The following is a 24,315-nucleotide window of genomic DNA, read 5'->3' on the forward strand; positions in this document are numbered from 1 at the left end:
AGAGTCACAGGGAGAGATTCATACGGTTAGTTAGGCTCGTTTGCATGAGCAGGGGTCAGGGGTTATTTACTATGGACAATTTACTAGTGACTAAATTGTTAATGCAAAACAATTCTGAGATTCTCAAGTTCACGTTTGACAATGAATTGCCACTCTGCCACTGTGAGGAAGTTGCCGTGTTATCATGAATGTCTACTATAAAGTTGTGGAGGATTCGATGGTGTCAGCCTGCATGGCGCCATTGGTGTCTGCCTTCACCACCCTTGCTGCTTCTGGCTGTCAGGCACGGTTGTGTCTTGGAGGCACCGATAAGGTGCACATTCTGATTCCCTAGTATTCCTTTCTCATACTTATTTAACAATGGTCTAAACAACAGTTGGCCACCTCTGTCTTGAGGTAATGTTTGTATTATTTTTGTTTGACATCCTGGCTGAGCTTTATGGCCCCCGGAAGTGTTGATCAAGTCACTCTTATCCTTACAAACTGATCCACTCAGCTTACTGAGGATGGAGTGAGGAGAACCAGGCCCTTAGAGCTGTGGACCCTCACCAGCCACTCCCAGTTCAAGATGGAATGCTGACAGGCTTCCTCTTGTGCAGATAAACACAACTTCTACTGATCCATGAGTACGATGACCATGTCGTGCTCGAAGGATCAGGGAGATGCTATTTCAGTTACTACATCTTTAATAAGGAGCAAATAATACCTCATGAGTTAAAGACAGACACGAACTATACTTGAGCTAGTCCTTAGCATGGAGACCTGATGCATGTGACCACTTTTCTCCTAAGGACTCTATGAAATATGTAGAAACAAGATCATCTTCTACATTCAGAAAGATGAGCCTTGAAGGAGGTTCATGGCATGGGCTGGCCTTGAAAACCAGTATGTTTGACTTCCAAACCTGTGCTCCTTACCCCTGGCCTGTTCTGTCTCTTGGAGGCAAGAGAGCCTGTAATGTAGCTTCATGGCCTCTCATCTCAGTTGTGTGTGCTCCCTAGACACCCTCTTGAGGCGTGAAGTAGAGGAAATCTAGCACCAAGCTGGCTAAGGACCAGCTCCATGGCAGTTTTGGGTTAGTAATGTGAATGCTGCAAGTCATCTTGGCACAGGCTTCCACACTGCCAGGAAGCTCCTCCAGAGCTGATGAAAGAGAAGGAACCAAGTGTGTGAAGTGAGAGAGGGAGACCCTTGCACACCTCCCATCCTTCCTGTCTCTCCAGACGTGCACACTCCCTCACAGAAACCAGCTTCCCAAGTTGGTGTGCGCTCAATCAGCCCCTCAGACAACCATGCAGTGTACCTCTTGGCTGTTGGTAGCTAGGTCTAGTGACCTGCTATTGTGCATCTTTCCAATGTGAGTTGGGTGTAATCACCCCAGTTAAGAAATGCTGAGCAGTTAGGAATGCCTTGGTCGTGTACACCTGCGATCCCAGCACAAGGGTGATGAGGCAGGAGGATCGCCCACTCTAGGCTCGCCTGGGCTACATAGCAAGCCCCTGAATCAAAAAGGAGAAAGAAATGGAATGAAATCTAGGCCCACGGGGACCAGCAGAACTGCTTGATGATATTACCCAATTTGTAGCTGGGCGAGCTCTGTTCCTCTCACCGTTAAGGCCTATTCTTCCAGCATAAGGATATTACACTAGTGTCATTTCTACTGATTTGTAGACACTGCTTTCTATCATCAGCCTGTTTCATTTCTTCCCTTCTATTTATTTACTAATTTATGGTACTGAGAATCGAACCTAGGGCCTTTTGTTTATTAGTCAAACCCTCTACCACTAAGATAATATATATATATATCTCCCCAGGCCCCTGTCTTATTTCTTAATGCTTTTAGCCAAGCAAGAATATGGTATGGGATGACTGAGGCAGCAGATGAAATCAAGGGCTTAAATGTAAGCAGCAGTAAGGAGAAGCGATGGCCTGCAGGCTGCTAGTCCCCAGCTGGTCTTTCTTCTTGTTATTACCTTTCATATTTGGTTACTACAGTCTTTCCGGGGGCTCCTCGACCCACTCGCTGGCGGAGAAGAGCTAGTTAGAGCTGCACAGGCAGACGTTTGGGTTCTCGTAGGCTTGCAGTAAAGGGAAGGAGCTCACTTTGGGCTCGTGAAAAGGCATTACGGATGTTTCAAGTTCTCTACAAGGTGTACGTAACTTCGCAAATAAAAGCAGTTGGTGCTATAACAATATTAGGAATGGTCTATTTGGCGCCCTGGTGATTGCCCATTTTTAGACAACAGAGGACTGGACCTGCTTCCTGCTTCTCTTCACTGACGCGGAAGAAAGGAGTGAAGCATTGTCAGTGTAGCCCCTTTAGTGCCTGGCTCTGAGGCTCCCCTTCCTACACCAAGCGAGCGTGCTGCCTGCAGTAGTTACCTGCCAGACCTTTCAATCCCACCTCCCCATCGTGATCACCCGACACATGCGCTCCGATCTTCTTGTGTATGGTGTACACCCCGTGGGCCAGCATCAAACAGCTTGGGGTCCAATCCTGATCCTTTTATGTGCGGTAGCATAAAGGGCATGTGTCACTTCCATATTGAAGCATGGTTGACGACCACATTCTCTGGTGTTGAAGTGGCTTTGCATTTCTCTGCTAGCAAGAGAAGTCTGGAAACTGCCTTTCTCATATGTGTGTGTGTGTGTGTGTGTGTGTGTGTGTGTGTGTGTGTGTATACATATATATATATATATATATATATATATATATATATATATATATATATTCACATGTATCTTATACATATCCCATATGGCACAGTTTGAAATTTGAAAGCACTGATATTTTAAAACCACACAACTCTGGAATAAATTACATAATTTTCCATCTCTGCCAGTGGCCACTCTCACCTCCAACTTTATGTAAATAGCAAAGACTCTAGTAGTTTATTTTTAGGGGTACTGAGGCTGAGTTCCAGGGGGACAGCCCTATGTGCCTTCTTTGCTGTTAGATTTTGCTTGTTTTCTTTGAGACAGTTTCATATATCCCAGGCTGACCTTGAATGTGGTATGTTGCCGAGGATGCTCTTGAACTTCTGGACCTCCTGTCTCCACCTCCCGAGTGCTGAGATCATGGGTATTCACCACTGGTAGGGTTGGGGATAGAACCCGCAACTTCATGAACATACATTGGGCAAGCACTCTACCAACTGAGTCTGATGCCCGGCCTCTAAATAAGAAATGTTACAAAATGTTTCTAATGCTTTTAAAAACAGAATGATAAAAAAAAAAAAAAACCTCAAGAATTTCTATCTGCCATGACGTCACCCAGAAACAGCACAGCTAAAGGCTGTTCCCGGAGAAGCAAAGGCTGCTGGCTTTGGCACTGGGCCCTCACTTTCATTCAACAGAACTGCTGCTGAAGAGCCAGGCTTTCCCTGGAGATAGCAGTTCCACCAGGGGAAGCAATATGTGAGGTTTTTGCAGGGAAGTTTTTTTTTTTGTGTGTGTGTGAAATTGTGTCTCCTGCCAGAGATGTCATATGGTTTAGTTAACTTTCTTCCCAGGAACTAAGAAAAATTCCCAAGTCCCAGCTAAATACAGCTGGAATGCTATTCGGGAGTCAATAGAGCACAGGGCTGATAAGCAGCACAGCTCCATACACTCCATTGGCTTCTGCTTGAGCTAAGGCCCCATTCAAGTTTCCTTAAGGTGAAAATCATAAGCTTTTATCCCACTGCAGGAAAATGATGGAGATTTCTGGCTCCGCGCTACCATTTATACCATCATAAATATACTTAAGGGAGGGTGGTCTGTACTGCATCCCTGCCAGGGTTCCCTAAGGAAGAAAGCACTATGGCGAAGGTGGATGGGACATTCTGCATCCCTTCAGGGTTGCAGACTGCATCCTGCCATGCTGCTGATTAGCTCGTCTGCACAGCCACCGTGTAGTGGTAATTAATGGTCCCCATGTTGGCTCTCAGGAACTACAACACCGTGAAGTACCCTTCAGAGTTATCAAGGAGAAATTAAATTATGTTCAACACAGTTTTAGAGCCGGGTGGCTTGTGAGTTAAAGCACCCCTGTAGGGATGGGCGAGGGCCGGGTCCTGCTGACAACTGTCAAGTGATAAGGACCTCGGGGAGGTAATGGCCTTCAAAATCAGGCAGTGGAAGATCAGTTTTCTCCAGTAAAGTGTCTCTGGGTACATCAACCACATTCCAGAACAGGCCTCATGCCCAGGAGTTGTTGGCCAACGCAAAACAAATTCAATGGAATTTTGTGGGCCTTCTGCCTTGTTATGGAATTATTTTAGTTTATCTTTTTTAGAGGGCCTTTCCACCCCCTGCCCCAGGGTTGCTCCTACCTGCTATGTTGCTGGAGACAGTCTTCTGGCTCTTCTCTCTCCACCCAAACTTAATGCTGCTGTCTTGGTATTTCTTGTCTAATTGTTTTTTTGGCTGTTTATTTTGATTTTCTTTTTTTGTAGGAGTTTTTTGTTTCTTGCTCTTTTGCCTGCCTTCTTTCCTTCCTTCCTTCCTTCTTTCCTTCCTTCCTTCCTGTTCTCTTCTTTTGTAAGACAGAAGCTGGGCCTGGCATGGTGGTGCACACCTTTAATCCCACCACTTGGGAGGCAGAAGCCTATGGATCTCTGTGAGTTTTTGGCCAGTCTGGTCTACATAGTGAGTTCTGGAGCTACAAACAAACAAACAAACAAACAAAAAAGTGTGTGTGTGAGTGTGTGTGTGTGTGTGTGTGTGTGTGTGTGTGTGTGTGAGAGAGAGAGAGAGAGAGAGAGAGAGAGAGAGAGAGAGAGAGAGAGAGAGAATGAGAGTAAAGTTACATAGGTAAGAAGGTGGTGAGGTCTGAGAGGAGTTGGAGCGTGGGAGAACATGATAAAATACATTGTGTGAAAAAGTCTTTTTTGTTTGTTTGGTTGGTTGTTTTTTTGAGACAAGGTTTCTCTGTATATAGTCCTGTCCTGGAAAAAAAAAAGACTTTTTAAAAGTTAAAAAACAAAACAAAATAAATAAATCAGGCCATGGTGCCTGATTTGTACACAAATTGGTACCTGCTAAACATTAGAGGCCTCCACAGATGATCCGTTCATCAGCACATCACTCGCTAATCTGGGCAGAGCTGAGCACTCACTCTGCTCAAGGGCACAGTTAGCCCCAGCATTATTCTCTGTGGCTGCCTTAACAAATCACCATAACCCCACTGATTTAAAACCATCTAAATGCATTTTCTCATAGCTCTAGAGACCACAAATCTGTCACTGGACAGAAAGGCAACTGTCAGTAGGGTCATGTTATGAAATTTTCCTTTACCCCCATTTCTCTGCAGTGCCAGAGATGGAAATGGCAGGCAATGCATTCCACTATGAGATTCTTAATTGTTTTTTGTTTGTTTGTTTGTTTGTTTTTTAAGACAGGGCCTTTCTTAGTTACTCAGGCAGCAGGACTCAAAGGAAGAGTCCTCCTGGGATTACAGCAGGGATTACAGGTCTGTGTCACTGCATCTGGGGCTGGCCCTTTCTGGTTTTTATTAGTGTGGGGGTGGGGTGGGGTGTGTGCATGTGTGTGGTGACAAGCATGTAGAGGTCAGTGGACAACCTTGTGGAGTCAGTTCTCTCCTGCTACCCTCCTGTAAGTGCAGGGAATCAAACTCAGGTTGTCCGACCTTTGGGGCAGGTGTCTTGCCCACCATCATATCTGCCCCTCCCCCCTCCCCCACTCCTTCCTTATAGGGACACTTTGATTGCTTTGAGGGTCTACCAAGATAACCCAGACACTCTAGATTGTTAGGTTTATAACAGGCCCTAAGACCTTAGTAGCTCCCCCAACCTTATCACAACTGACTCCATGATGGAAGTACCAGAAAACTCAGCCCGTAGACAGCACCACCTGCCTTAAAAAACCATAAAAACCTAATTCATCAAAGTTCTGGGAAGCTCTCTGAATGCACTAGCCTTGGTTTTTTGGCTTCTGTAATTCTGCTTCTGCTAGCTGTTCTTGTTAACTGAAGTATGTCAAGCAAGGATATGGGGTTCTGTGCTTAAAAGCTCACTGTGAGAAAGGCTCGGGCTATGCCTGGATCCTGAACCCCCAGTGTAGTTGCTAGGCAGCTAATAAAGTCTTTCCATTAGCTTAAACCCGTGTTGAAGTAGTATTTTCAATGGATACCCCACAACGATCTTATCTGAAGGAGACATTTTCTTTTTCCTCTTTTTAACTATAGGATCACAGTTTCCAGGCTTCAGGACCTTGTCAGGGTTTGATTTTAAATCTGCCTCCCAGAAGCATAACTGTTTATTTGTGGGTATTTATGAGTGATTGGATCACGGGGGCTCTGGCTTCACCAATGAGTCAATCCATTGATAGAGTCATAAATTGATGGCATTTGGAAAATAGAAGATGGGGCCTAGCAGAAGAAAATAAAGTCACTCCCCCCTTGCCCTACCCCCACCTGCCACTAAGTGGGCTGCTTTCCTCCTCACACGCTCCCACCATGATGTTCTGCATCCCTTCCCCCAACACAGGCCCAGGTCAACAGACCCAACTGACAATGCTCTGAAACCTCTGAACCTATTAGCCAAAATCTTCCCCCCTCATAGCAATGAAAACCTAACAAGACCTAGTATTTTTGGAGAACTCTTTTTCTACCTGCCAGAAGACACCTGGGCATCTTCTCATACACTCCCTCCCCCACACATACATGCACGCACACGCACACAAATTATTCACGTATGATGTACTTACCAAAGCACACAGTTAGTAGCAAAGATGACGGAACATGCTGGCTCTTCTTTAGCAAGGACTGACTGTGTTTAAAACAAAGAGCTCTCATCAATAGTGATCTTTTCATCTCATTATTATTCCTTCTCAAATCAAGAATTAATGTTCAAATGTCAGAAAGGCTTTTATTTCTGGAGCATGAGGATAGAAACTGACATTTCATGATACATATGCCCCACTTCCCTCCACACTCAAGTGACACGGCACTTCTTGGCTGTTCAGCTGTTTAGAGCTGTCCAGGAGCTCTCATTGTACACAGCCTACTATCCTTACCCTACTCTATCACTTGGCTATTCTCTCTCTCTCTCTCTCTCTCTCTCTCTCTCTCTCTCTCTCTCTCTCATTCCTTCTTTTGTTCTTCCTTCCTTTCAATAAATACATTAGGTGTATGTGTGTGCATGTGGGGTGGCTTTGTACATGTGAGTCCAGGGCCTGCCCATGCTGTGAGACACCTGATATGGGTGCTGGGAACTGAGCCCGGGCCCTCTGTAAGAGCCCTACAGACTTTCCACCCCCGATCAACTCTCCAGCCCCCATCTCTTGTTTACTCTTACCGACCTTATCTCTTCCACCAACGTAGGACTTAAGGGGATGGTGGAAAGGACATACATTGGCTGGGAATTGCTTCTCTGGTATGCAAAGTTGTTGCAGCAGGAAAAGGAGAAAGGAACCCGCATTTGATGCTCGTTTGCTCTGAGTAAGGCTTGGTGCTAGTATAGTAGTTTCATGTGTTGGTATAAAGTTCAAGGACAGTTCCTTGTGTTTTTCCTCATTGCTGCAATAACAGTGTTAGAAGAGTTTAGAAATATACTTTAGGATGTTGCCTGGGTGTAGGTAGCATATCTAGATTTCTGCTGAAATGTTCTATCTGCTTTATAGGGCAGCTAATGTTTTCTGAAGGAATCCAGGTCAAGTTTGTTGAGCTTAGGAATGCTCTTTGGGCTCTGTGTCATTGTGTGTACAAGCAGGAAATGGATTCCAAGAAATGGACAAAGTCAACAGTTAGCTGACCGAGGGCAAAGCTGAAGAAAGCGGTGTTGATTCACTACCGTGGCTGAAAGTCAGTTCATCTCGCAGTGCTCAGCTTCTTTGTCTGTACAGTTATGATAAGAATTCTTATCTCCCAGCATTTGGGCAAGGATGAGAAGTAAACTGAAATAGGTACTGCCTGGTTAGGTACTGAGTTTTCAAAAAGCGGTAACTGCCATCGTCAATATCGGTAGATTGGCTAGATTGCGTATCTCCCATGCATGTGTTGACACCCCCAACCTCCAACTGATATTAAAAGATAGGGTAATGACTAGGTCACTTCACAGGAGATTGGCATCTATTACCTTATAAAAAGACTCCAGAGAGCCTATCTCTTCTGTCATATGACAGTATGATGCAAATTGACATGGAGGAGGGCTGTCCCTGGAACCTGACCCTGCTTGCACGCTGATCATGGACCTAAGGCTGCCATAATGGTGTGAGCCAAATTCTGTTGTTTCTAAGCTTACTGTTTATAGCATGTAATTATAATAGCATGAACAGCTGAGACAAGCTCACAGTGAACACTCACCCAAGCGTCCAGCGAGGCAACATCCTGCTCTCGCTGCCTGCCTTCTGCAAGCAATATCTTCCCCTTTCCACTTTTCTACTATAATAGGGCATGGCCATTCCTTCTTGTGCAGGAGGAAGCCAGAAAAAAGTTCTGCCTAGCACAATTTCTGAGACAAGGAAGGGACATCAAAAATCCTCCTTAAATGGGATTAAACAATGTTTTTCACTTTGGGAAGTGTTGAAAACCTCAGAATCGAGTGTTTATTTTAACCCTCTCTCCAATGGATGTCCTTTCTGTTTGGTACATTTCTTCCTAGGCAGTTATTTACCTTGGCTGCTGGTCAGCTCTTGGGACAGAGAAAGGCAGTGTTCAGCTTGGGTGACTTTAGGCTAATTATTAACATGATGGATTTTGGGTTTCATTTCATTCTCTGTGCCTTAGACCAGAAAGAATTCCAGCACAGTGGAGAGACATTTGTCCACCATCAACACCATAAGCTAACGAGAGAAGATTTTGAGCTAAGGCCTTTATAAGCATACTCTTAACCTAATGCTTTCTACAACCTCATTAAGTAGCTGTTGTTATTATGTCTGTTTTGCAACTAACAATCCTGAGCCACAGACAAGAACCTGGTGGAGTTTTAATAGGACTGGCATTGAGGCTGTGTCTGAAATGAACCTTCAAAGCCTGGCATCTGAGCATTATCCTACAGTGCATCTACATGTAAATGTATGTCTGCCTTCCTTCCTTTGTTCCCTCTTTCCTTGCTCCCTCCCTCCCTCCTCAGTACCAGGGATCCAATCCACAGCCTTGTACATGTTAAACATACACCACTGGCTATACACGCCCATCCTTTTTTTTTTTTCCTGTGATGGGGAGAGCATCTGGGACAGAACCCAGAGCCTTATTTATGTGAGGCAAATACCCCACCACTGAGCTACGTTCTCAGCCATCCTTTGGTGTTTTATTAAGCTACATTAAGGAACCGATTCTGAGAAACAAGAGCTAATTCAGGCTTTGACTAAATCCTAATCGAGCAACTACTAGAGTTTCAGGGATAGTCTAGATTGCTCTCTGAAGAAGGAAGGAGGGAAAGAAAGAAAAAAAGAAGGAAGGGATGGAGGGACAGAGGAATGGAAGGCTAGCCTGGCTAGACTGTAGCATTATCTGGTGTCTTCCGTTTGATATCTCATTTTCCAAGTTATGTGCCTGACTGCCTTGCCTTGGCTCAAGCCCTGCGGCCTGACTTCTGCTCTTAGTGAATTCATTATCTAGCAAATGTCCTGTAGCAGTGTGGATCGGAGCAGGAGAAAGAAATCACAAACCAATCTGAGTAAGGAAAGCTTCAAATAAGGAATTATTAACTATCATCCCATTGTTTAGAACCATGAGAGGACACAGAAAGAAAGAACGTGACAAATGAAGCCAAGGCATTTTGACCTTCAAGCCAAGAGGGAGGGCTTTACTTGTCCCCAGGGCTGTGCCCGAGCAAGCATAACTTGCCCTATTTATTAGGCAACATCAGATGCTTCAGAGTTTCCCTTTCAGATCACCCCAGGCATTCGGTCTATTTAAAAAATCCAAATAACATCTCGGTCGAACAAACATTCCGAGAGAGAGAAACGTCTGAATCTGTCGTTTCCCAGAACTGCCTTTAGGTCTTGGAAGGAGTGCAAACAAGACTGAGTGATGGTTGATACGCTGTATCCGGAGATTTATGGGAAACCAGAGGTTCTGGCAAAGCCACATATAAATCTCAAGGAAAAATTAAATATAATTTGGTATCCTACAAACCACACAGTAGAACTTGAATGCAGGTCGCCTGTTGCCACTCATTTTAAACTACAGTAAGAGGATTACTTAAAGAAATTCCCCTTCTGCCTAGAACTTTCAAAGTATCGACTATTTCCACGATGATTAATGTCGAGCTCCCGAGGAAGTCCCCAAAGGGAGAGGCGACACAGAAGCATTTGGAACTGCAACAGCACATGAGAAAAGGGGGAGTTTGCCAAGTCCTCCGCTTTGGAGCCTCCTCTCAGGAGAGTTCTCGGTAACTTTGGTCAAACTGTTGAATATTAAACTGAGGGCAGGCTGGCCAGAACTCCGTCCTGAACATACACACTAACCAGGTGGTAGATGCAGTGCCAATTAAAGGATTATGCCACACCCTGCATTTATGGAGTGGCAGATCCAGTGGTAGAACTCTTTCTCCGAGTTTTATTTTGTAAGCGTGAAGTCCTTGTCCTCTGAACCCGGGAAGCCCTTCCCCCCTCTGCGATTCCCATATCCAAGGGGAGTTCTGAATATTTTTTTTTATAGAAGACTGAAGACATAGCCCAGTTGGTAATACCCTCACCTGCATGCAAGGGGCCCTGGGCTCAAACCCTAACACTGCATATGAAAACCAAAGGCCGGGCGGCTCTGCTGGAGTGGGTGGTTCCCTGGTAAGCATCTGGCTGTGGAAAGGGTAGCAGGTTTGAAGCACACGTGTGCAGGTAAGAAGTTGGGATCCACCAGCTGTTCTCAACCCATGGGTCATGGGTGTGTGTGTGTGTGTGTGTGTGTGTGTGTGTGTGTGTGTGTCTGTGTTTGTGTGTGTTTAAACAACCTTTTTACAGGGGCTACAGATCATTAGAAAAATATAGTTATTTACATTACAATTCATAACAGTAGCAAGATTAAGTTATGAGGTAGCAACGAAAATACTTTTATGGTTGAGGTGGGTCACCACAACATGACGAACTGTATTAAAGGGTCACAGCATTAGGAAGGTTGAGAGCCACTGGCTACATCAATGCCTCTCAACTTGTCTACACAGAATCTGCTGGGGAACTTTATTATAACATCTCTTACTTATTTGTGGACAATTTCATACCTGCACGGGATGTATTTTCTTCATACCCACCACAACTCGTCTCTCCAAGTTCCTACTATCCCTATTGCACCCCTGAATGTACCCCCTACCCAGTAACATGCCCCCCTTTTTTGAACCCACTCACTGAGTCCAATTAACACTGCCTGTTGGAGTACCAGCTGATCGCCACGGCTTAATCTTGTGCAGGTCTTAGGAAGTAACCATACTTGCAGAAAGGTCATGAATGCAATGACTAAAGAGCGCATTCCCAGCACTCCTCTTTATCCTCTGACTGAACGCTGTTTCTCCCTGCTCTTGTGTGGCGTTCCCTGAGCCTTGGGGCTGGTGGGAATGGTATAGGGGCTCCAGTTAGGACTCGGCTCAACAGTCGCTATTTTGCCACACACTGCCCACATAGGCTTCCTTGACCAAGGCTGAGAACAGCACTAATCTATGGACATAAACATAGGGATTTAGTTTGACAACATGTCCACTTAACAGAAGGACAGAATTTGGTTATTGACCGCCCCCCCTCAGTGCCTATGACCTCCTGAGACCAAATGTGTTTTTCACCAGTTTTACTGTACTAGGGCATGAAGCCATCCATGGAACTTTAATGTAACACCTAGATCAAAAAGCCAGGGGTGACAGCGCATGCCTGTAATCTTAGCACTCAAGACCTGGTGGCCGGGAAGAATGAGAGTTCAAGGCTGGCTTGGGCTGTGCAGGGAGATGGTATCTCACACAAAGAAATACACCCCTACCAGAACCCCAAGCCAAGGCCCCACCTCAGGTTAGTTAAATCTAAATCTTTGACAGATGGGATGCAAAATATAATGTTTAAAAAGCAAAACGAAATAAAAGAAAGCAACTTTCCTCAAGCTTTGTAGCTTGAGTGTGGAATGGAAGCTTGGTCCAATTGGAAGACAGTGGGGCCTTCAAGGATGAGGCCCGACTGTGACGTCCTTAGGAGGGGCGGGGCCTGCCTTTTAAGGGGATTGAAGTAAATCTCCTGAGACCCTTGAGTGCTGCCGAGAGATTTGTTACAGGAGCAAGGCAGCCCACTGGAATCCTTCCCAACACTCAGCTGTGGCCTTACGTCTTCCTCCTGTAAGGTCCTCCTGCTGTAAAGCTGTCCCCTTTATGCCCTTGACAGAGGCCTGACCAGCCCTTTCCTCCAACCTTCAGGACTGTGAGCTAAATGGGCCATCTAAAATGTTATTTTTAAAAATATATGTATTTATTTACTTTGTGTGTGGGAGCATGTGCACTCAAGTGTGCATACATGCATGTGGTTTATATATATTCAAGGATTCAAGGTGTGTGTATGTGTGTGTGTGTGTGTGTGTGTGTGTGTGTGTGTGTGTGTGTGTGTACACACATGGGCATGCATGTGCGGGAGTCCAAAAAGAAAAAAAGAAAGTCAGGCACCATGCTTTGTTACTTCCTGTCTTATTCCCTTGGGACAAGGTCCCTTAATGAGTCTGAAGCTGGCTTTGCAGACGGCAAGCCCCAACCATCTTCCTATCACCACCCTCCCCCACTACAGTCCTGAGGTCACAAGCATGTGCGGCTGTGCCCAGCTTCTAAGAGGAATTATGGGAAACTGAACTCAAGCACTCATGCTTCTGCATAGAATTTTCTTGCCTCCCGAGGCGCCTCCCGAAACCAAGCCTTATTCATTATTCTATTAATTTCCTTGCAGGGCTGGTGCAGTGCTTCGCCATAGCAAGCTCCTTCTCCTTTATTTCTTTACCTGCCAGGCACAGCAATACCCAACATCCCACGACACAAAGTCCTGTTCCCACCCAGCAAGGTAAAGTTCCCTGAGGAGGAACCCACATGTGAACGTTTATGTGCATTCTGACTCAGATGGAAACACGCACAAGAGGGATCGCAATTCTTTCTCCTCAGAATTTCTAAGACGCTATGTCATTTGCCTAATAACAGGCAGCACTTACTATGTAGTCCCTCTCTGGAGCTGCGTGTGGTGGCACACGCCCCTAGCCCAGCACTCAGGAGGCAAGAGACAGTAGAGCTCCGTGAGGTCCAGGCCAGCCTCGACTGCGATTTCCGAGACAGCCAGGGTTGCATAGAGAGACCTTTTGTGGGGGGGGGGGAAGAATCCAAGAATCCATCTCTGCTGTCTCATGATGCACATTCGGATGTGGGTCTGTCTCTCAGAAAGCCGATAAAGGCTGACCTCAGACTATGACAAGTACATATCTGTCATTCGGTTAGCATTTGGCTTCTCAAGTCACATTCCGACTCTCCCCTGAAAGAGTTCTTCATGAAGTTGCAAGTTCTCTGTGCCCACAGTCTCATGACCGAGTGCCTAACAGCGGCCACTGCACGCTAAGCTGTAGCAATTGACTGCATACATGTCATGACTCAGCTGTGACACTCAGGGCTAAAGGCGTAGGTAATAAATCATTCAAATCCGTTCATCGTATTAGTCATGTCATGTCTGTCTCCACGAGGGGGTTATTAATGTGTCAAGGATATTTTTGGAGAAAAATAAAAGTGATAATTCTATCTGTGCTCACTCCTATTTGAAAGGCTAATTTATTTTTAGTGTATTACCCAGTATAAAAATCTGTCAGTATGGGAACAGTTCCCTTAAAATAGAAAAAAAAAAGGATCCTATTTTTAGCCTAATACTAATATTAGTATTCATTGAACAGACTGAAATATTGATGGGCTGCATCCAGCTCAGATAAGAGTAATGTAAAGTAGGGTCCATAAAAAGTCAAATTAATGCCTTACTAATTAATGTTTTGGGATAATTTAACTAGGGAAAAAAAGATGTGGGCTCGTGAGTGAGTGATAACCCATCCTAAAAGTTGTTGGATGCAGCTACAGTACAGAATAAAATAGAGCAGGGGTTGATAAATTTTAATTAAAAAAAATCTTCTTTGTCTTTTTGAGACATGGTTTCGTGTAGTCTAGGCTGGCTTCAAACCCCATGTATAGCCAAGAACAACGTTAAACTTCTGGTTTTTTGCCTCTCCCTGTCCAGCGTTGGTAGTATAGGCATACTCCGCCACATCTGGTTTACACGGTACTGGTGCTGCACATGAGCATGCTCGGCAAGCCCTCTGCCAATAGAGTCATCCTGCCAGACCTACAAATGATTTTTATAAGGGAAATGGTAGACTGTCTAGGTTTTACTACTCAGCTCTTGCACTATAGCATTAAAGTAGCCAGAGATGATGTTTATTTATCTTTTAAAAAAAAATCATATTTTAAAAAATACACTGTAGTACTGAGGATGTAGCTAAGTAGGTAGGGTGCTGGCCTAGCACGCATGAAGTGCTGGGTTTCATCCCCCAGTACTGCTTAAACTGCATGCGGTGACATACGGCTGTCCTCCCAGCACTAGGGAGGTGGAGGCAGGAGGATAAGAAGTTCAAGATCATTGTCAGTTACGTAAGGAGTTCAAGGCCAGCTTGGGACCCATCTCAACAGAACAAAGCGATCTCCCTGACCCCATCCCCAGTAAACCACAGAAGGATTTGGCACATGAGCCATAGCTGGCCCACTCCCGGAACAGAGAAAGCACAATGGTGTTAATCTGGCCTCCAGGCTGCAGTGCAAGGATGGCAGCTACCACTGGAAATTTAACTCAAAGAAGCTGGTGGGGGGTTAGGGTCATACATGAACAAATAGGAAAGGGCATGAGAAACCATTCATGATACTGGGTGGGAATCAGCAATCTTTACTAATTCGTGTTTACTGACTACTTCCTGTGTTTTATCTCAAATACTCCTGATAATAACCGGAAGGTGCTATAACTAGGAACACATGGCTAGTGAGTGCTACACTGAGATAGGAGCCCGGGTAGTCTCATTATGGAGACTGCGAATGTCTGCTGCTCTCCTTCCGCAGAGGCCAAGGCCAAAGTCATCACAGCTGCAAGGGACGGAAGGCTTTCTGTGTGAACACTGTAGTGTCTGTCCAGGCTACTAGAGGTCATGGCTGCTGATGGGCCAGCAACAGTACCCTGGGGTCATACACTGTGGGGATCTTGGCATACTGAGCAGCCTAGAAGTTGGAGTTAGCATCCTCCATCTGAGAAAAGGGTTCATTTGTTTGTTTCTCAGAGTACAGCAAAGACAATGCCCCTGCCCCACCGTTAGAGAAAAATTGGGCGAGTTTGCTTGTAGGCCACTATGAAAGACTGAAGATCTGCAGCTGTAAGGGAGCTATTTTATCATGTCCCTTGAGACTTGGAGAGGGAAGAGAAATGGATGCTAATATGAATCTCATGTTGCTTGCTATGCTAAAGGTAATTAAGTCTTTTGTCTCTGGTCTAGAAATCTAGTCTTCCACCAGTGTCCACAAATTCATGCCAAGCTGTCATGTTAGTGTGCAAGCAGGGCATAATCTCAAACATGACATATTTTGGGGTGTATACAAGAGGCACAATAGATCATGAAATCTGGGCTGCAGATTAAGATGGAACAATCTTGATTTGGTGTGTTGGTGTCTTGGTGTGTGTTTATTGGACAAGAGCATGAATACACACATACACACACGTGCACACACATACAACTGCCACCAATAATTGGAGGAAATTGTAGATTGTAAAGGTCAGCACACTAGAGTGCCTTGGATCAACCTTACCCTGGGGAAGCCACCTTGTGACCATGGTTTCTCCCCCTGCCAAGTCAGTATGGGTCTGCCTTTTGAAATATGGTTTTTCAGAGATCTGGGCTTGCTGACTCAGCAAGGCTGGCTAGCCAGCAAGCCTCAGGAATCCATCTGCCTCCATCTTCTTACACGACCCCACACAGCCAGGGTCATAAGAGGGTGCCACTATGCCCTACTTCTCACAGGCATCAGAGGGTTGGACTCAGGTTCTTAAGTTGTGGGGTAAGCACTTTATTAACTGAGCCCCAGTCCTCTTGGGCTCTTTTTAACTACGGGTGAAGGAGAACCAGAGGTATGGATGGAGCATGCAGGGAAGCCACCTTATGCTCTTGATGATGTAACCAATGGGGGCTTTGCTCCTGCCAGTCCTAAACCTGGCCACCTGGAGCCATGGTGCACTCTTGCCTCACTGGGATGCTTTCCCACGCACTAGGGCTGCCACATGAACCTTGCGTTCCAGCAACATAAGACAGGCAGGGGAGTGTTTCCCAAACTTAGCTGCTCATCAGAGTCACGTGGCAACAATAAAGCATATTTCTGAGCACCATGACATGCACAACTGGGAAAGGCTCGGAAGTCAGTAGTTTACAAAAGTCTCTGGGATTAGAGGAAGTCAGTCCTCGCAATAGTCTAATAAGGCCTGGATTCCACAGTAGACAAATATGGCTTCTCGGTATCTAAATGTTCATTTGATGTACAAGAAGAACTAGGACCTCCTATATGAATCATAACCAGCCACAAGTGCCTATTTAAAGTAAAATCAATCCAAATTTAAATATTCATACAGTTAAAAAGATGAGCTACCCACTTTGAATAGCCACATGTGGTTGTACAGATGGGCAGCATTCTCATCACCACGGAAACCTATAGAGTAGTTTATCATACCAGAAAGGAAAGATGAAGCAGACACTATTGGGGTTGTACCAAAAACAAAACAAAAACAAACAAAACAAAACAAAAAAAGCCTTAGGAATCAATGTGAATATTATTCCATTGGCCAAAGACCAAATAATTTGAGTTCTAATTAGAATAACAACTAAAATGGGTTGAAGCATATATATATATGTATATATATATACATATGTATGTTACATATATGTATACATGTGCATATATAGTATGTATGTGTGTGGTGTATATATGTACTTGTATGGATATGTGTGTGCATGTGCCTGAATGTGGAGACCAGAAGTTGATATTCAACGTCTTTCTCAATTACCATCCCCCATACAGGATCTCTAATTAAATCCTGAGTTCAGTGATTCAGTTAGGTTAGGTGGCCACAGAGCCGTGACTAGATCATAACATATTCCTGTGTTGGCTTCTTTCCTCTCTTTCCTCTGCTCTTTAAATGCTACATCACTGTTTTCTGGAATCTTCACATACATGGGTGTCTGCACACCTTGGTCTCAGGCTTGGCTTTGACTCAGATGAGGACAGCCTTTGACCCTTTGACTAATGGTTCTCTTCTGAAAGAGCATCAAATCCTGCCTGATGGTATGGATTTGCCTGTTTGGGTCAGGTGACAACCTCTTCCAGAGATGTAGGTGGGACTTAAACTCTGATCGGTGATAGTTGTGGGAGGCAAAACTGAATGCAAACCCTGAAGCTAAAGAGCTCTTTTCCTGAGTGAGTAATAGGTCGGCTGCAGGAGCACTTTCAAAAGAGACAAGCTGTGAAACCCAACCATCAAGAGGGATGAAAGAGACACACTGTCCTACTACTTCGGATCTATAGCAGACACACTGTGTGCAGGGTATAGTAACCCAGCATGCAGAGTATGCAAAGGGTGTATTTGGCCTACCATGCTCTGTACCATAAACCTCAAACTCATCAAGCATGAAGGAGGAGAGCACTAGTTCCCTCCATGTCATGGAAACAGGGAGCAAGCTTTCATTCATCAATGCTTAGACAGTAGATTGAAAGCTTGAGCCGGGTGGGCTGCTTTACATGAAGGAGGCGAGACAAATCCTGGCAACACATTTCCTTCCGTGCACTCTAGGGTTCTTCATCCCACTCTCCAATCCTCCTCCTGAGCTCACCATCCGCTGTCAGACAAAGGCTCTCTCCTAGGCATGGTGTACTGGAAGATGCTTAATAACAGGCTATGTAGGAAAAAAAAAGCCTTGGTTTGCAATGTTTGCCAATTTCCATTGTGTGAGTCCTCCCACCATGCCTGATAGAAGCTGCCAGCCTCAGGGTTTTTTTTTTTTTAAATTACAGACACACACACACACACACACACACACACACACACACACACACACTGGTGTGCATGTGGAGGCTAAAGGCTAACTTGTAGAAATTAGTTCTCTCCTTCCACCATGTGGGTCAGATCATCAGGCCACTGACCTTACCCGCTGAGCTATCTGATGACCCCAACCTAAGGTTATTGAACAGGGAATTGGAAGTTGGTACCTTGTGGCTCCAGCACACCAATGGGAATAAGTGAGGAAAAGAGGACAAAGATGAAGATGAAGTCTAGAGTGGATGCTGCAGAGTGACTTACAGCCTTCCTAGAATCAAGATGATGTTAGTGGCCAACTTAAGGGCATAGCTAGGTCTTCAAGTCCAAAGCGACACCCAGATGACCTTCACTGCCTCCTTGAGTATGTGTTGCAAACTTGGCCATCTCATCCAATTTCTAGCGTCAATGTTACTGAGAACTTCTTTATATTGTGACTTTAAAACAACCAAAACAACCTCAGCTGCTAAAAGGCTTTAGGATGGCAAGAGTGCCTCCCCTTTCATAGTTATTGACGCTTCCTCCACAAACATCTAGGCTGCGGCGGAATGCTCACGCCCACTTGCATAGACATACCAACACCCCTTTGTCCCTTGCTTGAGTGTAGAGCTAATGGCCCCAACCCACATTCCAAGGTGATCCACACCCTGTTTCTCTGGCCCCAGGTCAAGTCTGTATTTGGTTTGTTTGGATATCATCCAACAGTGATATATACCTCTTTCCCTGGAGAGCCCAGAGCTGGCACACAACTCCATTCCCTTAGGGCTCTTAGTAAACAATGTGTGTCTCACTTGCTGTAGGTACTGGCAGGTGGCATGGCCTGTACTCCTGTCCACAGATCTGCCTTGAGGGGTTCATGGAGACTCATGAAGGTTCTCTGGGGCATGACTCAGGGACTTATCCTCTTTGAACATCTCCCACACTGTACTGCTGGTGATTCTGTTTGCTTAGAGCTGGCCTTATTAGCTTGTGGTTACTCACCTGACTTTCCCATAACTGGTGGTTAACTTGTTGCCTTTCCTTGGAGACCCATGGGTGCTAAGAATCCAGCTTGTTCCACGTAAGCCAGGTGGAATCATCTTAGCTTGTAGCAGCACATGTGTGTGTGTGTGTGTGTGTGTCTGTGTAACCTTCTCCTCACCATCTCTTTTCATCCATGGTGACTTTGCAGGAAACAAAAGCTTCCTGAGTTGGAAGTGCTCACTTCTTGTGATCTGTCTAAACTATAACAGCTCCTCTAGTCCCAGCTCTCCCTAGATGAATGTGCCTTCCTCTTTAGATTTGTGATTTGGTTTTTATTCTCCTGAAATCAGGACATAAGGAGGAGAATTGGTGAGAACTAGGACTCACTCTCTTCAGATACATAAAGCAACCACCAGCTATGTTAATCTCTTTTTGCTTCTCATTTTCTTAGCATATATTTTTTCCCCTTCTAAACTTACTTCACCTCCCTTCCTCACAGAGGCAGGGCCAGTGAAGGCTGCTTAGAAACATCCTCTACCCTGACAGAGTGGCTCATCTCAGCCAACACAGTGTTTCTGTCTTTTTGTATTGGAGAAGTGACAGGGCTCAAAATCAGTGTGTCCTCCCTGCCAATCGGGATCCTGGCCCTGCCCAATGACTGTTCTATTCAAAGTAAAGGTCAAAGGCCCAGCAGGCTGAAACAGGTCTTTAATTTAAGCCCACATTATACAAGAAGAAATTCCAGGTTTGGTTTTTTTTTTTTTCTGCTGAGCTTGAGAGGCCAACCAAGCTTGGACCATCTTGACCTTTCTATCAGATGTCCAGTGAACTGGTGTCCAATTTGGTCCATAGCCTTCCACAGACAGCTTTATTCTCTGATGTTTCTGGTGAGTTTGGAAGGGGGCCAATCTGGGCACAAAAATGAGAGTGCCCGAGGGCAGAAATTCTTTCAACGTTCTTGGTTGTCAGAAATATGAGTAGCACTGGACGGTTCTGAAAGAGAAGATGAAAAGGCTCAACATTGAAAGCCTTTGTGGATTAGAGTGTCCGAACCACCAAGCTGAAGATGAGATGGAGGCATTGTGGAGCGAGCACTGGACTGGAACTGGCCGCACTGTGGGCCGGGTTTCAGGGCACTTATCAGATGGCTACTGATGACCCAAATTTAGGTCTGAGTAAAAGCACAGCCCCCAAAGCCATCCAAGGAGGTGTGTGCTAAGTAATTGTAATGTACTCCAGGGACAGGCCCTGAGTCTGTGGTATGAGGTTAGTTAAGCCCTGCTCAGAACAAGTTATCAAGTACAGAATTTAAGAAAGGCCAGCAAAAGATACTTACACATCAATGTTTATGTACCACCATTCCCAACAACTGATTTACAGGGCCAACTTAGATGAATAGATAGAGAAGATGCATACATACGAAGTGAAATTTATTTCATCCATGATGTGAAACAAAGTTACACTGTTTGTAGGGAAATGGATACATTCGGAGAGAATCATATCAAGCAAGTTCAGCAAGTCTCAGAAAGACAAATATTCTATTTTTTCTCATTCATCAGCCCTACATTTTATATAAAAACATAATATCACGGATGAATCTATGGCGTGGAAGTAGAAACAAACTGTCTAGGCAAAGAAGGGAAAATAACAGGAAGGGGAAGATCTGAGAAAGGGGCAGTAGAGGAGCTTGTACTTGCTTGAAAATGTCTTTATATAACCCAATACTGTGATGAATAAATGCACACAATGGGAAATAAAAAGACTCATATTAAATAATGAAAACAACTTACCAAAGTCTATAGATGTCCAAAGGGATTCCTTTTTTTTTTTTCTGTTTCTGTTTTTGTTTTTGTTTTTCAAGACAAGCTTTCTCTGGGTAGCCTTGGCTGTGCTGGAACTTGCTCTGTAGACCAGGCTGGCCTTGAACTCAGAGATCGGCCTGCCTCTGCCTCCTGAGTCCTGGGATTAAGAGCTGTGCTACCTTACCTGGCTCCAAAGGGATTCTTTTTGTTTTGTTTTGTTTTGTTTTTTCCTTTGGCTTATCAAGACAGGGTTTCTCTATGTGGTCTGGCTGTCCTGGACTCATTTTCTAAACCAGGCTGGCCTCAAACTCATGAAGATCCTCCTGCTTCTGCCTCCCAAGTGCTGAGATTAAAGGAGTGAGCCATCACACCTGGCTTCCAAACGGGTTCTTAATGCACACATGCAAACATGGTAATTCTCCCTGACTCCCCCATTCCTTTTTTCTGATGAGATTAAAACAGGACTTTGGACACACTGGGAAAATCCTCTATTATTGAGCTACACTTCCAGGCTCTCTCTGTCTTAATTATTAAGACCTTGTTTGAATAAGGGATTATTAGATGTGTGCATATGTTAAAAAGCACACAAGATCTTGAAGCTTAATGCAAAGCAGATACTTTAAAAATGCTTTATTGAGTGCCACATACCAAGGCTCATCGGTGGCCCTAAGGAGTGGAGAGAAGTTCTAGAAAGTTCAGCGTGCTCCACATTTGGCCTGTGAATGGGTGGCTCTCTCATTGGGATAGATTTCATGTTTGTTACAAATGGGTAGTCGCTGGGCATTCTTTTGGCCTTAGCAGAGGTGAGACACGGCAGAGCATTTAATATAAATGCGGGAAAAGGATGCTCCTCATCCTCCTTTCTTCCAAAAATAACTTTCTGACTTACCCTCTATTGTTCTGCCCTGAGCAGCCAAGGGCATCAGCAGCTTGCCTTGGAAGGCTCCTGTAAGGCTGCAAGGCCTCACCATAGGAAGTTTTCCCTAGGGCCCTGGCCTAGCCTTCTGTTCATTATATCTGAAAAGACAGGGAGTGCTTTATGAGGCAAAAGGCCCAGTCATCGCGGGAAGAATGAATCATTCTAAGAACCCCGAGAAGCCTGGGAGGGGAAACCAGCTGGGCGTCGGGCAGCTTGGGATGGACAGGTTGTTGAAAGCACCCTCAAAATGGTCTGTCTTCCATGTTCATTCCTCCCACTAGGGGGGGCCCAGCATTCCAGGATAATCACTATTATTAGGAAGTTGCGTTTTAATTGGTGTGTGTGTGTGTGTGTGTGTGTGTGTGTGTGTGTGTGTGTGTCTCCTTTAGAAAGGCACTAGTTGACCGAAGCTTTCTGAACGTCTACCCTGAGTTGAGAGTATCTGAAGGTTTACCTGTCGATGCGTGTTCAGATCAAGTGCAAAATGTCTCTCACACATTTGAGAATTCCCAGTCTGTAGAAACCCATGGGGGATACCATGAGCTCTCTAAGACCCACTGACCTTGAAGCCAGTGGCTGGAGTAGCTGTGAGTCAGGAACATCTGACGCCTGGCATGGTCTCTATAGTTTGGGCCATGATTTGGAGGCCCGGTCCAGGCTTCTGAAAATCTTTAGTTAGTCCTGAGGCCTTTGGTTTTGGGAAATGATTTGTCTCAACATTTCACAAAGTGCCAAAGCCTAGTCTAGAACCCTGGTGTCGCGTTCAGCCATGTTACCACTCTGTCCCTGTGGATGTGACGTGAGCCCTATGACTTATAGCACAGTTCTCCCACACCAGCGTCAGCTGCTGGGGTGCCGCTTGGACTCTCTGAAGTTTAAACACCCTGGCCCTAGAAACCCAAATGCCTCTGTGTGCGAGAACTCTCTTACTGAGAAGCCGAGAGTCAGGCAGAGGCTTGTTTACTTTCTTACAATTAAATCCTTTAATTTATTTTAACTGAACATAAAACATGTACATATTTATGGGTACCACGTGATCTTTCACTCTATGTACTCGTTGCACCATGCTCAAATCAGGGGTGGCATGTCCTTCTCCATAAGCATTTAGCATTTCTTTTTCCACAAGCGTTTGAAATAATTTTCCTTAGCTTTTTTTTTGGGGGGGGGCTACACAGTATATCACCATATATACATAAGCATCCTACAGGGTACTAGAACCTCAGAGCTTATTTGCCCTGCCTAGCTGACACACACTGTCCACTGACCAACCTTTCCTCACCTCTCTCTCTCTCTCTGCTCCTTTCCCCAGTCTCCAGTGCTCAGCATTCTCCTCCTGAGTTCCGAGAACAGGCTTTTAGAATGCCTACCCGAGTGAGGTTGTGTTGTATTGCCTTTCTGTAGGGTAGACCTCTTGTCACTTTCTCAAAGCAGACAGGGGCTCCTGACCTGATACAAAACTAATGTTTCGCTAGGTCCTAACTTCTCCCAGAACTTCCTAAGTGCTCACAGGGACATCACAATGAAGGTCACAGGAAGCCGTCTCTCTGAACACCTAGTGAGATAGAGCTACTTGGATGGAGCCAGCTGTGTTGATTCCTGAATGGCACTGATGGCCCAAGGCAGAAAACCCTCACTGAGGGCAACAGTGGCCTTCAGCACAGACTGTTTAGACTACAGGGGATTGACAGATTTTGTTTGTGGGAACTGGCGACACCGTGATAACGTCCGGTCACCAAATTGCACTTTCCTCTGTAAGGGGCTTGTAGCTAAGATGCTGTGTTCAGGTGGATAGATATAGCAAAATAATAGCCCATGACCTATGTATGAGCTTACAGACCAGAGGGATGTCAGGTTGAATACATAGGCTCATCCTGACCAGAGCTGCACGGGCTAACCTGTCTCACTAGGCAGCCATGGTTCTCAACCTGTGGGTCTTGATCTTACTTTGAAGTCAAATGTCCCTTTCACAGGTGTCAACGGCCCTTTCACAGGGGTCACCTAAAACTATTGGAAAATGCAGGTATTTGCCTTATGATTCATTCTTTTTAAAAATATTTATTTATTTATTTATTTATTTCTGTGCATTGATATTTTGTCTGCATGTATGTGTATGTGAGAGTGTCAGATCTTAGAGTTACAGACAGTTTTGAACTGCCCTGTGGGTCCTGGGATTTGAACCTGGGTCCTCTGGAAGAGCAGTCAGTGCCCTTAACTGAAAATAGCCATGAAAGTAATTGTATGACTGGGGAGTCCCCGCAACATGAGGAACTGTATTAAAGGGTCTCAATAGTAAGAGGGCCGAGAACCATTGGTCTAGAGCCAAAACTTTTTGGAGAAATGAAAGGGGTATCAGATCTGCATTGACTTTTGTCTATTTCCTGTCGTCTTTGGGGCTGGAACTGTGTTATAAGGGGTGGCGGTGGGGAATGAAGGTGCATTGTGCACAGCAGAATTGTAATGTGTTCAGGGCATGCTGGGAGCCGCAGAAACATTTTCCAGCAAGGATTCGTGTCAGTTTCAAAGTGCTCAAAACAAGCCTAAAAAAATGCTGCCAGGAAAGCTATTATTGCTGCCTTAAATCCTTGTTGGAAC

At 45.1% G+C, this 24,315-nt stretch overlaps 3 long non-coding RNA genes across 3 annotated transcripts in view; 2 read left to right on the forward strand and 1 right to left on the reverse strand.

Moving 5' to 3' along the window:
- The window catches only part of LOC311603879, an 86,042-nt gene that overhangs the window by 1,629 nt on the left and 60,098 nt on the right, over positions 1 to 24,315 (forward strand). The window lies entirely within an intron of this gene.
- LOC311603875 lies at positions 10,463 to 13,219 on the forward strand. Its single transcript, XR_014781297.1, has 3 exons — positions 10,463 to 10,511; positions 10,607 to 10,782; positions 12,847 to 13,219. It is a non-coding gene; the product is annotated as an uncharacterized lncRNA (long non-coding RNA).
- The window catches only part of LOC311603878, a 34,783-nt gene continuing 30,158 nt past the window's right edge, over positions 19,691 to 24,315 (reverse strand). The window contains exon 2 of the long non-coding RNA XR_014781301.1: positions 19,691 to 19,995. This is a non-coding gene — a long non-coding RNA (uncharacterized lncRNA). The remainder of the gene's footprint in view (positions 19,996 to 24,315) is intronic.

This window comes from Acomys minous, assembly GCF_964271855.1.
Source record: "Acomys minous genome assembly, chromosome: 8".
NCBI lineage: Eukaryota > Metazoa > Chordata > Mammalia > Rodentia > Muridae > Acomys > Acomys minous.